Source organism: Pongo pygmaeus, chromosome 22 (genome assembly GCF_028885625.2).
Source record: "Pongo pygmaeus isolate AG05252 chromosome 22, NHGRI_mPonPyg2-v2.0_pri, whole genome shotgun sequence".
Taxonomy (NCBI): Eukaryota; Metazoa; Chordata; class Mammalia; order Primates; family Hominidae; genus Pongo; species Pongo pygmaeus.
In genome coordinates, this window is record NC_072395.2 from 25799508 (window position 1) to 25815581 (window position 16074).

At 42.3% G+C, this 16074-nt stretch overlaps 1 pseudogene; it reads left to right on the top strand.

The window, feature by feature from the left end:
- Positions 1-6290: 6290 nt before the first annotated feature.
- On the top strand, positions 6291-9458 carry LOC129022350 (NADH-ubiquinone oxidoreductase chain 5-like; annotated as a pseudogene).
- The last annotated feature ends 6616 nt before the right edge of the window (positions 9459-16074 follow it).

Genomic DNA, 16074 nt, shown 5'->3' on the forward strand with positions numbered 1-16074 from the left:
CGGCTCCACAGAAGCAGCCACTAAATATTTCCTTATACAGGCAACCTCATCTATAGTCCTCATAATCGGTATTCTCTCCAATAATCTGTTATCCGGACAGTGAACAACAATAAATACTGTTAATCAGTTTTCATCCCTAATAATAATAATAGCCTTAGTAATAAAATTAGGAATAACACCCTTTCACTTCTGAGTTCCAGAAGTAACCCAAGGAAATTCTCTAACATCTGGCATACTTCTTACATGACAAAAACTAGCCCCTATTTCAATTCAATTCAATTCAATCAAAATTTCCCATCAATAAATACGAATATTCTCCTATCTATCTTTTTAGTGGGCAGTTGATGAGGACTCAACCAAACACAACTATGTAAAATTTTAGCCTACTCCTCAACCACTCATATAGACTGAATAATAGCAGTACTAATGTATAACCCAAACATTACCATTTTTACCCTAATTATCTATTTCATCCCAACAATTACTACATTCCAAGTACTCAACCTGAATTCAAGCACCACAATCTTATCACTATCTCACATCTGAAACAAATTAACATGATTAATATCTATAATCCTATCAATTTTATTATCCCTAGGAGTTTTACCTCCATTAACAGGATTCCTACCTAAATGAATTATTATCCAAGAGTTTACAAAAAATAACAGTCTTATTATCCCAACCATCATAGCCATCATAACTTTACTCAACCTATATTTTTATATATGCTTAATTTACTCCACTTCAGTGACAATATTCCCCACATCCGATAATATAAAAAGAAAATGACAGTTCGAAAACACAAAACCCGTATTATTCCTCCCCCCACTCATCATCTTCTCTACCTTCCTCCTACCAATATCTCCACTGACACTATTTATAATCTAGAAATGTAGGTTAAGTAAGACCAAGAGCCTTCAAAGCTCTTAGCAAGTAAATTATACATAAGTTCTGCAAAAACCCAAGGACTGCAAAATTCTACTCTGCATCAATTGAACGCAAATCAATCACTTTAATTCAGCTAAGCCCTTACTAGATTGACAGGACTTAAACCCACAAAAATTTAATTAACAGCTAAACACCTTAATCAACTGGCTTCAATCTACTTCTCCTGCTGTTGGGGGAGAAAGGTGGGAAGAAGCCCTGGCAAGACTGAAGCTGCTTCTTTGAATTTGCAATTCAACATGAAAATCACCTCGGGGCTGGTAAAAAGAGGTCTTGACCTCTGTCTTTAGATTTACAGTCTAATGCTTATTCAGCCATTTTACCTTTTTCTCACTTCACTTACGTTCACCAACTGTTGACTGTTCTCAACCAACCATAAAGGTATCGGGACATTCTATCTACTATTCAGTGCATGAGCAGGGATAGTGGGTACAGCTTTAAGCCTCTTTATTCGAGCTGAACTGGGCCAACCAGGTACTCTTTTAGGAGATGATCAAATTTATAATGTCATCGTTACAGCTCATGCATTTGTCATAATTTTCTTTATAGTAATACCAATTATAATTGGAGGCTTCAGCAACTGATTAGTTCCTCTGATAAATCCCCCCCCCCCACCATATAGCATTTCCCTGCATAAATAATGGAGTTTCTGACTCCTCTCACCCTCTTTCCTACTATTACTTCTATCCGCTATAGTAGAGGCAGGTGCTGGAACCAGCTTAACAGTCTACCCCCCCATCCCTTAGCAGGAAATCTAACACATGCGGGAGCCTCTGTAGATTTAACCATCTTTTCACTCCATTTGGCAGGTGTTTCTTCTATTTTAGGGGCTATTAACTTTATTAGCACAATTATTAATATAAACCCCCAGCCATGTCCCCATATCACACACCCCTCTTCATCTGATCAGTCTTAATTACAGCAGTTCTTCTACTCCTTTCTCTCCCAGTCCTAGCTGCCGGCATTACTATATTGTTAACTGACTGCAATCTTTATACTACTTTTTTCAACCCAGCTGGTGGAGGTGATCCTATCTTATATCAGCATTTATTCTGATTCTTTGGTCACCCCAAAGTCTGTCTCATCTTACCAGGCTTTGGATAATTTCCCATATCGTAACATATTATTCTGGGACAAAAAGAACCATTTGGGTATATGGGCATAGTATGAGCCATAATATCAACTGGCTTCTTAGGGTTTATCATATGGGCCCGCCACGTATTTACAGTAGGAATAGATGTAGATACACGAGCATATTTCACCTCTGCTACTATAATTATTGCTATTCCTACTGGCGTCAAAGTCTTTAGCTGGCTAGCTACACTTCACGGCAGTAGTATCAAATGATCCCCCACAATGCTCTAAGCCCTGGGATTTATTTTCCTTTTTACAATAGGAGGCCTAACCGGCATTGTACTAGCCAGTTCATCACTGGATATTGTACTACATGATACATATTATGTTGTAGCCCATTTCCATTATGTCTTACTAAAAGGAATCGTATTTGCCATTATGGGAGGCTTTGTTCACTGATTCCCTCTATTTTCAGGTTATACTCAATCAAATCTATGCTAAAACTCACTTTGCTATTATATTTGTAAGTGTGAATTTAACTTTTTTCCCACAGCACTTCCTGGGCCTATCTGGTATGCCTCGACGTTACTCCAGTTATCCTGACTCATACACTGCATGAAATATTATTTCATCTGTAGGCTCATTTATTTCCCTAACAGCAGTAATACTAATAATTTTCATGGTTTGAGAAGCCTTCACTTCAAAATGAAAAGTTCTAATAGTTGAGCAATCATCTACCCACTTAGAATGACTTTATGGCTGTCCACCAACCCATCACACATTTGAAGACCCAACCTAAATGAAGACCTAAGTGAAAAAGGAGGGAATCGAACCCCCCAGAGACTGGTTTCAAGCCAATCCCATAACCTCTATGAGCTTCTCAATAAGATATTAATGAAATTATTTCATAACTTTGTCAAAGTTAAGTTATAGGTTAAGCCGTATATATCTTAATGGCCCATCCAGTTCAATTAGGTCTTCAAGATGCTTCATCTCCTATTATAGAAGAACTACTTACCTTCCATGACCACACCCTTGTAATTGTTTTCTGAATTAGTTCCCTGGTTCTATACATTATTTCTCTAATACTCACAACAAAACTGACCAACAATAGCACCATAGATGCCCAAGAAATAGAGACTGTCTGAGTTATCTTGCCTGCTATCATCTTAATCTTAACTGCTCTCCCATCCCTACGTATGTAATATATAACAGATGAAGCCAATAAGCCTTCTCTCACCATTAAAACAATCGGACATCAATGGTATTGAAGCTACTAGTATACAGATTATGAAGAGTTAAGCTTCGATTCTTTTATGCTTCTAACAGCAGACCTAAAACCAGAAGAATGTAGACTCCTTGAAGTCGAAAACCGAACAATCCTCCCAAAAGAAATTCCCATCCAGCTGTTAACCTCATCTGAAGATGTCCTGCACTCATGAACTATTCCCTCATTAGGTTTAAAAACAGATGCAGTCCCTGGATGCTTAAACCAATTTACCTTAACCACTACACGACCAGGCCCCTACTACAGACAATGCTCAGAAATCTGTGGATCTAATCACGGTTTTATACCTATTGTTCTAGAATTAGTTCCATTAAAAACTTTTGAAACTTGATCTATATCCACACCATAGTATCACTGTAAAGTTACCCCAGTGTTAACTTTTTAAGTTAAAGATCGAGAGAAATCATACCTCTCTAGAGTGAATGCCTCAGCTAGATACTTCCACATGACCTATTGTTGTATCAATAATTGTAACTTTATTTTCCATTATTCAATTAAAAATATCAAATTTCATCTACCATACACCCCCTTCACCAAAAATAAAGTACAAAAACATAACAACCCTTGAGAACTAAAATGAACAAAAATCTGTTCACCTCATTTATCACCCCAACAATCCTAGACCCACAGCAGCACTAATCATCTTGTTCCCCTCCACACTCCTTCCAACCTCCAACTATCTAATCAATAACCAATTAATTTCTATTCAACAATGACTAGTTCAACTTATCCTAAAACAAATAATTACACTTAACATTAAAGGACAAGCCTGATCCCTTATACTGATACCTCTAATTATCTTTATTGCCTTAACCAATCTCCTTGGACTCCTACTGGACTCATTTACACCAACTACCCAACCATCAATAAATCTAGCTATAGCAATCCCCTTATGAGCAGGCACAGTAATCACGGGCTTCCGCTTTAAAACTAAAAACTCCTTAGCTCACTTCCTACCACAAGGCACACGCATACCACTTATTCCTGTACCAGTATTCATCGAAACCATTAGTCTATTTATTCAACCAACAGCACTAGCTGTACATCTAACAGCCAACATTACAGCTAGTCACTTACTCATGCACTTAATTGGAGGAACCACACTAGTATTATCAACTATTAACCTTCCCACAGCTTCAATCACCTTTATTATTCTAATTCTATTAACCATGCTCGAATCTGCTGTGGCCCTTATCCAAGCTTATGTCTTTATGCTTTTAGTAAGCCTTTGTTTATATATCAGTACATAATGACCCACCAAACACACACCTATCATTTAGTCAAACCCAGCCCTTGCCCGTTAACAGGGGCTCTCTCAGCTCTCCTAATAACATCCGGCCTAGCTATATGATTTCACTTTAACTCTATTACTCTTTTAACCCTAGGCCTACTAACCAATACACTGACTATATATCAATGGTGACATGACATTATCCGAGAAAATACATTTCCAGGCCATCATACAACAACTGTTCAAAAAGGCCTCCGATATGGAATAGTCCTATTTGTTATCTCAGAAGTATTTTTCTTTGCTGGATTCTTTTGAGCATTCTACCATTCTAGTCTAGCCCCAACTCCAGAATTAGGAAGACACTGATCTCCAACAGGCATTTCTCCCCTCGACCCCCTGGAAGTACCCCTCCTGAACACATTTCAATTACTTGAGCCCATCACAGCCTAATAGAAAATAATCGAAAACAAGTAATTCAAGCACTACTTTTCACAATTATCTTAGGCAGTTGCTTCACCCTCCTACAAGTCTCAGAATACTTCAAGGCTCCCTTTGCTATTTCTGATGGAATTTATGGCTCAACATTTTTTATAGCTACAGGCTTTTATGGACTTCACGTCATTATTGGATCAACATTCCTTACTATCTACCTTCTCCACCAATTAAAATATCACTTTACATCTAGCCATCATTTTGGCTTTGAAGCCACCGCCTGATATTGACACTTTGTAGATGTAGTATGACTATTCTTGTATATTTCTATCTACTGATGAGGGTCTTACTCTTTTAGTATAAACAGTACCATTGACTTCCAATCAATTAGTTTCGATAGTATCTGAAAAAGAGTAATTACCCTAACATTAGCCCTAGTAATCAACACCCTACTAGCCCTGTCACTTATAGCTATTACATTCTGGCTCCCACAACTTAATATTTATACAGAAAAATCCAGCCCCTACAAATGCGGATTTGACTTGTTATCCTCCACCCGCGTTCCTTTCTCCATAAAATTATTTCTAGTAGCCATCACATTCCTCCTATTTGACTTAGAAATCGCCCTACTGCTACCCTTACCATGAGCCCTTCAAACAAGTAACCTGACACTAATAATTAGTACATCCCTTATGCTAGTTATCATTTTAATCCTAGGGTTAACTTATGAATGAACTCAAAAAGGATTAGACTGAACTGAGTTGGTAAGTAGTTTAAGCCAAAATAAATGATTTTGACTCATTAGTTAGGATAGAACATGTTTACCAAATGCTCCCATTTACATAAATATTATATTCGCATATACCATATCACTTCTGGGAGTATTAATCTATCAATCTCACCTAACATCAGCAGTTCTTCTACTCCTTTCTCTCCCAGTCCTAGCTGCCAGCATTACTATATATAAATACTACTTTTTTCCTACTATGCCTAGAAGGAATAGTATTATTATTATTCATCATAAATACCCTTATAACTTTAAATATACATTTTACCCCAGCAACCGTAGTACCCATCACCCTACTAGTATTTGCTGCCTGCGAAGCCGCAGTGGGCCTTCCCTTACTAGTTTCAATTTCCAACACGTATGGCTTAGACTATGTGCATAACCTAAATTTACTTCAGTGCTAAAAGTTATCATTCCAACAATCATACTGCTACCAATAACATGATTCTCTAAAAATCCTATACTCTGAATCCGTATAACCACTCACAGCCTAATTATCAGCTTTATTGCCCTATTATTCTTTAATCAATTCAATGACAATCTATTCAACTTCTCATCAACTTTCTCCTCTGATCCCCTAACATCACACCTTCTAATCTTAACAGCCTGGCCATTACCTCTTATAATTATAGCAAGCCAGTATCACTTCTCCAGTGAATCACTCCCATGGAAAAAGCTCTATATTTCCATATTGATCTCCCTACAAGTTTTTCTAATTACAGCATTTACAGCCACAGAACTAATTATATTTTATATTCTCTTTGAAACTACACTTATCCCCACCTTAATTATTATTACCTGCTGGGGCAACTAGAATGCCTCAATGCAAGCACATATTTCTTACTTTATAAACTAGTAGGATCTCTCCCCCTACTTATTATACTTACTTACACCCAAAATATCCTAGGCTCACTGAGCATAATAATAATAACATTTAATACCCAAGAACTATTAATTTCCTGATCCAACAACTTTATATGGTGTGTATAATGGCTTTTATGGTAAAAATACCCCTATACGGACTTCACCTATGACTTCCTAAAGCCCATGTAGAAACCCCTATTGCCAGCTCAATAGTACTTGCAGCAGGACTCCTAAAACTAGGCGGCTATGGCATAATGCGACTTAACCCTTATCCTCAGCCCCCTGACAGAATATATAGTCTATCCCTTCCTCATGTTATCCTTATGAGGTATAGTTATGACAAGCTCTGTCTATGACAAACTGAGCTAAAGTCACTTATTGCATATTCCTCCGTAAGCCATATGGCACTTGTTATTATGGCTATCCTTATTCAAATCCCCTGAAGCTTTACCGTGCAATTATCCTCATAATTGTCCACGGACTTACTTCGTCCCTACTTTTCTGCCTAGCAAATTCAAACTATAAGCGAATCCACAGCCGAATCATATTACTCTCTCGAGGGCTTCAAACATTATTTCCACTAATGCCCTTTTGATGGCTTATAGCAAACCTTACTAACCCTGCCTTACCCACCTCCACTAATCTAATAGGAGAACTCCTCGTAATTGTGGCTTCATTCTCCTGATCAAATATTACCATTATGCTTATAGGATGTAATATATTAATTATAGCCCTTTATTTCCTTCACATGCTTGTCACAACACAACAATGAACACTTACGTATTATATTAACAGTATTAAGCCCTCCTTTACATGAGAAACTAAATTAATATTTATACACCTTTCACCTATTCTCCTATTATCTCTAAACCCTAAAATTATTATACAGTCTATACCCTACAAATACAGTTTAATCAAAACGTTAGATTATGGATCTAATAGTAGAAGTCTGCTGCTTCTTATTTACCAAGAAAGTGTGCAAGAACTGCTAACTCATGCCCCCATGCCCAACAACATGGCTTTCTCAACTTTCAGAGGATAAGAGCTGTCTGTTGCTCCTAGGAACCAAAAATATTGGTGCAACTCCAAATAAAAGTAATAATCACGTATTGCCATAACAACCTTAATCTCCTTAACCTTACCAATTATTATTACCTTCATCAACCCTTACAAGAAGAACTCGTACCCATATTACGTAAAAATAGCTATCGCATGCACCTTCACCATTAGCCTCATTCCCACAACAATGCTTATATATACAGACCAATAACCCATCATCTCAAACTGGTATTGAATAATAATTCAAACCCTTAAACTCTCATTAAGCTTCAAACTGGACTACTTCTCCATAATGTTTATTCCAGTAGCACTATTTGTCACCTGATCTGTTATAGAATTCTCAATATGATATATAAAGTCAGATCCTAATATTAATCAGTTTTTCAAATATTTATTTTCCTCACCACAATATTAATTCTAGTTACCGCCAACAACCTTTTTCAACTTTTTATTGGATGAGAAGGTGTAGGAATTGTGTCTTTTCTACTAACTGGCTGATGACGTGGCTGAGCAGATGCTAATACAGCAGCCCTTCAAGCGATCCTACATAATCGCATTGGCGATATTGGCTTCATTTTATCTGTAGCATGATTCCTCACATCCTCCAATACATGAGAGCCTCAACAAATATTTATCCTAAATCCTACCCCCAATCTTCCATTAATTGGCCTTCTCTTAGCAGCAGCAGGAAAAACAGCCCAACTTGGCCTCCACTCCTGACTTCCTTCCACCATGGAAGGCCCGGCCCCTGTCTCAGCCCTACTCCACTCTAGCACTATAGTTGTGGCAGGAGTTTTCCTACTTATTCATTTCCACCCCTTAATAGAAAATAATGTGTTAATCTAAACCCTTACACTATGTCTAGGAGCTATTACCACTTTATTTACAGCAATCTGTGCTTTAACACAAAATGATATTGAAAAAACCATTGCATTCTCCACCTCAAGTCAACTAGGCCTTAGAATAACCACAATTAACATTAATCAACCACACCTAGCATTCCAACACATCTGCACCCACGCCTTTTTCAAAGCTATATTATTTATGTGTTCAGGATCCATCATCCACAGCCTCAACGATGAACAAGACATCTGAAAAATAGAAGGACTATTTAAGACTTTACCCCTTACTTTCTCCTCCCTTATTATTGGCAGCCTAACACTTACGGGTACGCCTTTCCTTACAGGCTTTTACTCTAAAGATCTCATCATCGAAACCACAAACACATCATATACCAACGCCTGAGCCCTCTCTATTACTTTCATTGCCACTTCCCTAACAAGTGTCTACAGTATCCAAATTATTTTCTTTGCCCTAATAGGACAACCCCACTTCCCAACCCTAATCAACATTAATGAAAATAATCCTTCCCTAGTAAATCCAATTAAACACCTTATAGTTGACAGCATCTTTGCTGGGTTTCTCCTCAACAATAGCATTGCCCCTGCTTCATCCCCCCAAACAACAATAGCACCTCATCTAAAACTTGCCGCCCTAGGCATAAACATCCTAGGGCTTTTACTGGCTATAGAACTGAGTTCTATAACTAATAATCTTAAAATAAAACACCCATTACAAATATTCAACTTTTCTAACATATTAGGATTTTACTCAATCACAATTCACCGTATAACCCCTCACTCAAGCCTATCTACAAGCCAAAATCTGCATCACTTCTATTAGATCTAATTTGACTAGAAAAGTCCATACCAAAAACAATTTCACAAACCCAAATCACAGCCTCCGTTACTATAACTACTCAAAAGGGCCTAATTTAATCTTATTTCCTCTTCTTTTGTTCCATCCTTTTTGACTTTACTCTTAAGTATTTAATCTGCTTCCCTGAGTAATTTCAATTATAATATCAACACCAGCCAACAACGTTCAACCAGCAACCACCACCAATCAACACCCACAATTATAGAAAGCACCCACACCCACAGAATCCTCACCAACCAACCCTGGCCCCTCACTCTCAAAAATTACTCAACTTCCCATACTATTAAAATTAACTACAACCACCAGCCCATCATACTCAGCTATTCATCAGATTAACACCAACTCTATTGCTAAACCCAATAATAAAGTTCCTAAAACCTCAATGCTTGATCCTCACTCCTCTGGATACTCCTCAATAGCCATCACCACAGTACAGCCAAAAGCAACCATCATCCCTCCACAAGTAAGTCAAAAGCTCTATTAATCCCACAAAAACCCCACCATAATTTAGTACAATAACGCAACCCACAGAACCACTAATAATTAACCCTAAGACCCCATAAATAGGAGGTTTAGAAGAAAAACCTACAAATTCCATAACCAAAAGAACACTTAATAAGAACAAAGCATATGTCATTATTCCCACATGGATTATAACCATGACTAATGATAAGAAAAACCATTGTTATATTTCAACTATAAGAACACTAATGACCATAATACGTAAAACAAATCCACTAATAAAAATCATTAATTATTCACTCATTGACCTCCCCACTCCATCTCATATCTCTATATGATGAAACTTGGGCTGACTTCTTGGCACCTGCTTAATCCTTCAGATCATGACAGGGTTATATCTGGCCATATGTTACACACCAGATACCTCAGTTTCTTTCTCTTCAGTCACCTATATTAACCGAGATGTGAACTACAGCTGAATTATCTGCTTTTTTCACGCTAACGGTACTTCAACATTCTTCATCTGCCTCTTCCTACATGCTGGCCGAGGGTTATATTATGGCTCATTCACATATTTAGAAACCTGAAATACTGGCATTATTCTCTTGCTTACAACCACAGCAATAGCATTTATAGGCTATGTACTTCCATGAGGCCAAATGTCATTCTGAGGTGCTACAGTAATCACAAACCTAATATCAGCTACTCCATATGTTGAAACTGACCTTGTCCAGTGAATCTGAAGTGGAATTTCAGTTGACAAAGCCACTCTTACACGATTCTTCACCTTCCATTTCATCTTACATTTCATCATTATAGCCCTAACAATTCTCCACATTCTATTCCTTCATGAAACAGGGTCTAATAACCCCTCAGGAATCTCATCACACTCTGATAAAAGAGACCCTCTTCCTAGGGAGGCGGTGTGGGGGACTGGTCAGAGTGGTGGGAAAAACTATAGGGAAAGGACACAAACCTTCTGAAAGGTCGGAAGGTTCTACAGAGCCCCAGGAGGAGATTAGCTGAAGGCAGCTGTTCTATAACCCTGAGGTAGAGGGCAAGGAGTAGCTACAAGGGAGTGTGGGGGAATTTTTCTTAAACAAGATTGTTCACTTACATCAACCAGGAACTGACCTTTGATCATCTGTGCGCCTGATGTTACCTGAAAGGGGAACAATAAATGTTAATTACCTACAGGTTGTGCTGGCTCCAGGTTTTCACCATTGTGCCTGCACGGAATAAAAGCAAGCAGCTCCAGCTTCTCACAGCTGCTCTCTGGCCACTGGAGCCAGGCAGTCACCTAGCTGCCTTACACTGCATACCTGTGTCTGAGTACTCATTTCATCCATCAGCCAGGGTCTGTGTGACAGATCTGGCAAGGCAGCAGGCACTGTCTGTACAGAGGGAGAGGGTGGCGTGTGCCTGTGGTAGTCTGTGTTGAATGGGCTTAAGGGGCTGTGACCTTGATTCTTGTTCTCTCTTTGGATCAGGGTCTTGGTTTTTCTGGAGACCCTGACCCCCCTGGAGAAGGTGACTCAGGTGTCTTAGGGAGGGGGAAAGGGAAAAGAGGATGGGGCTTCTATGAGGAACCTCCATGTGGCTAATGGGCTTGGGTACTGGGAAGCTGGAGACACGGCAGGAGAGGCAAGGGGATGGGAGGATTGGCAGTTTTAGGGGTGATGCCAGACAGGTTGTGGCCTCCTCTGGCCTGGCTTCACCCCTGCAGGGCCAGGACAGTGCTAAGGGTGACTGTGGCAAGGATGGCAAACCAGGACAATCTGTGAATGACCAGTGACTCCACCACCCCCACTGAGCCCCAGCCTTCAGCCCCTTAGCCTTCTTCTATATCCCATTCCTGAGAGGTCCCTTGGCTGGAGGCCAAACACGCACCCATCCCAATTCTTCTCTTCCTAGGCATTCCCTGGTCCTGCTGGGGAGAATAGACCCCCTGGGCCACTAGTCAAGTTGGTGAGTGAGGTGGGCTCTGGGACCTTGGGAGGCAGTCCCTGGGCCATGTGGTAGAGATTGGGCAATGGCTTGTGGGGCGGGCAGGGAGATGCCTGGTATCTGTGCTGTCCCTGATGTGTGCATGGGGGGGCGGGGACATGAGCACATGGGTTTATGAGTCTGTGACATCCTGGGTATGTTGTTCTTGAGGTTTGGTGAACATGTTCTCAACAGCAGTGGTCATGTTTACTGACCAATCAATGATACTGGAGGAGGGACGGGCCAGCTTTTCTGCTGGGCTAGAGGTTAACCTGGGCCACCAGGTGGGGTGTGGGCGACTGGCTCTTCCCCAAATGCACAGATGCCTCTGCGTTTTCACAACAGGACCTCTGCATCTGTGTGTGTGTGCCATGTGTGTGCAGTGTCTGCAATGTGTCTATAGTATGTGCATGTGTGCAGTGTCTGTGTGTGTGTGTGTGTGTGTGTGTGTGTGTGTAGCACAGGAAGGGGAAGAGTGGTGCCTGGCTGCCCAGGCCTCATGTTCTCTCCCTTCCTGTCCCATTTGCAGGGTCCCGCTGGCATGCCTGGTCCCCAGGGCCGATGAGGAGTAAAGCCTAGGTGAAAGAGAGGCTGCCCCTGGGTGCTGGAGCCTCCTCTCTGCCTTCCTGCCCCTCAGGTGCCTCTGTCTCCAGATGTCTACCCACCCCCAACCACGTATCCCATGTTGACCCCTCCTGGGGACAGGGGTTTCCTATAGTTGTTGCTGCCCTGGGGCTCCCAGGCTTCGGGCCCTCCTCCCTGCCTCACCCCTTCCACTTTGATCCCCTGCTCCAATTCACATCCCCTCCGCTGCCTTTCAGGACACATTCCTTGTGTGCGTTTCAGGGCCTCCAGGTGCTGTGGGTGCCTTGGGTTCCACAGGCCCAGCTGGTGCTGATGGTCTGAGGGGCTCTGGGGCTCAGTGTGAGTCACTGCAGGCAAGGGCTGGGCTTGGGGAGGAGGGTGAAAAGCCCGGGGAGGAGTGCAATGTGGGGTGCTCCTCCCCATCCCTGAGGTCCCCTCAAATCTGCAGGGTCAGCAAGGCCAACCTGGAGCCACAGGCCAGTCTGGGCCTTCCAGTCCTGTGGTGAGTGACTGGGATGGGGCTGGTGAGGGGTGAGGGTGGGCACCCTGGGGCAGCCAGCTAAGGCCCTGCAGGAAGTGGGAGGCGATGGGAGAATCAAGTTTCCTCCTCTCTCTGGAGAGAGGGACTTCCTGTCTCCCCAAAGGGACCCCCAGGGCTTCCTGGCTTCGGGAGCGATGCTGGAGCCGAGGAAGAGAAGGTGAGTGACAGACACATGGCCAGGTGTGTCTCCCATCACCCTCAGCCCTGAAGCCTGTGGGACTGACTCTGAGGGGCCTGCTCCGCTCCAAGCCCCCAGCTGCCAGGCCCTGGGGTCTGTGCTCAGTGAGGGCCACCCACAGACCCTGTGCCCAGGGCATTCTCTGTGTCTTGGCCTTTCTCCCCCATCCACGTGACTCTTCCTGTGTTCCCCGACCACCTGCTCCCTTCTCTAGGGGCCACTCAGGTCTCACTGGACTGATTGGGCCCCCTGGGGGAGCAGGGAGAGAATGGGGATCAGGGTCTTCCTGGCCCTCAGGGCTTCCCCGGACAGAACGGGAGAGGTGAGTACAGGGCCTGGTCCTGGAGGGTGGGGGGAGGGGTGGGGAGTGGGAGGATGGGGTTAAAACTCAGCTGTGGGTGAGGGAGCTACTTTTTAAAATTGTATATAGAGATGGGGTCTCATTACGTTGCCCAGGATGGTCTCCAACTCCAGGGCTCAAGCAGTTCTCCCACCTTGGCTTCCCAAAGTGCTGGGATTACAGCATGAGCCACTGTGCTGGGATGACATCTATTTTCTAAAAGCAACTCTACTGGGAGATTTATGCTGAGGAAAGTATGTGGTTATCACTGGACTCAGTGCCCATGGTGGATGACTTCTTTATTTTTTTTTTCTTTGTAGAGAAGGGATCTCGCTTTGTCACCCAGGCTGGAGTGCAGTGGCATGACCACGGCTCACTGTAGCCTCGACTTCCCTGGCTCAAGTGATCCCCCCAACTCAGCTCCCCCAGGTAGCTGAGAATACAGGCATGGGCTACCACAATTGTCTAATTTTTTTTTTTTTTTTTGAGACAGGGTTTTGCTCTGTCGTGCAGGCTGGAGTGCAGAGGCATGATCTTGGCTCACTGCAATCTCTGCCTCTCAGATTCAAGCATCTCCCGCCTCAGCCTTGGGAGTAGCTGGGGACTACAGGTGTGTGTGGGTGAGTCTGGGTGTGTGTGGCTGAGTGCAGGTGTGTCTGGGTGTAGGTGGGTGAGTATGGGTGTGTGTCTGTGTGTAGGTGAGTGAGTATGGGTGTGTGCGGGTGTGTGTGTGTAGGTGGGTGAGTATGGGTGTGCAGGGGTGTGTGTGTATGTGTTTACATTGTGGTATGTGTCTGTTAGGTGCCGCCATTAGGGGTTTGGAATAGTGAGGACCATAAACTTGTAAACATTTCTACATGCCTGCCCCATAAGAAGTGTACCAAGCATGGTCAAAAGTAACTAAACCAAGTAAACAAATTAGATATTAATTAAACAATGCTGGGCAGGAAAGAAGTATTAAAGGCCAGGTAAAATGAAGAAATATAACCAAATAAATGAAATTTTAAAATTAGTAGAATGAGACAGGAATACTTTTTAAAGTTTTTAATTTCTGGTGAATATCAGTATATAAAACTAAGAATTATATGGCTGTCAATTGACTAAAAACAGTACTTAAGATTTCAGCTAGTGAAATAGCCATATATGATCTTCTAATTCCATTTTTCTGTCTCAAGAATGACTTGTTTAAATAATTTTGTTTGAATTGTTACATTCTCATCTTGAAAGAGCTTCACAAAAGTTGCATGAGAATCTGGATTGTCATAAGAGGTCTGATTTTTTTAATGGTATGTTCGTATCTCTGTTATGTACATCGATGTCAAACATTCATTTCCTGAGCTGTTCTCCAGAACAAAATTTGACTTGTAATGAACACTCAATAAATGGTTGGTTGGATAATCAAATCAACACCTTAGTTTCACCAATTTTCATTTCATATAAAAGTGACTGATCTTCTATACTCATCAATGAAACAGAGAGAGATGAGGGAGGGATAGCAGTGGAGACTAAGAGGATGACAAGCAGACCTCATTCTGCAGTGGATATGCTACACTCTCCACTTCTGAATGCTTGGAAACACTTGCCATACTCAAAAAATATTGGCATTTCCTAGGCAGAAAATGGGAGTTAAAGACAGTCCATATTTCTATATTACAATAACTTACACTATAATACATGGACGACATACATTTCTAAGCTATTCAGTTCATAGAAAATGTAGATACATTTAGGTGAGCAAGATGCAGGAGAAGGGTTAATCAGGCTGAGTGTGATTGTGAGATTCAGTCTAATATCTTATACAATTCTTGTGTAATTGTACCAGTTGACATATCTGTTCAAATGCAAGGTGGGAGAGTTTTGCAGGAGCTACTGAAACTTCCTGCATGATGTCAGGAGACAGGCTGGTCCACGCGATTAGGCCACAAGTGTTTGCTTAATTGCGCCTTAGGAAAGTTAGGTTTCTGACCTCTCACAGAGACTGGGAGATAGGGACGCTACAATTTATAACATTTCTATTTAATATATATTTAATAATACATAATAAAGTATTTAAAATGTCAATTTTGTCTTTTTTCTAGTTTGCAATATTTTGTTTTCACCGCCCCATTGTTTTTAGTACATATGTTTTGTGTATTTAAAAAAATGTGTTGAGGCGCCCTGGCTCGCCCCGCGCCGCGCCAGAGGCTGGCGCACTCAGCAGGCTGGGCTGCAGCGGCGGCGGCGGCTGTGGAAGCCGAGGCGCCGCTCGTGAGAGGTCCCAGATACGTCTGCGGTTCCTGCTCCGCCACCCTACGCCATTCTCCCGCAAGTCTTGGAGCCGGGTGCGGAAGGAGGGAACGGCCCTAGCCTTGGGAAGCCAGAGCACACCCCTGGCTCCTGCCGACACTGCCCTCCTTCCCTTCCCAGCCGCCGGCCTCGCTCGGTGCTAGGCTACTCTGCCGGGAGGCGACGGCGGCTGCCAGTCTGTGGAGAGTCCTGCTGCCCTCCAGCCGGGCTCCTCCAGCCGGGCTCCTCCAGCCGGGCTCCTCCACCGGGCCTTGCAGGGGCCGAGAGAGCTCGGCGCCCGCCCTTCCGCGCGCCTTT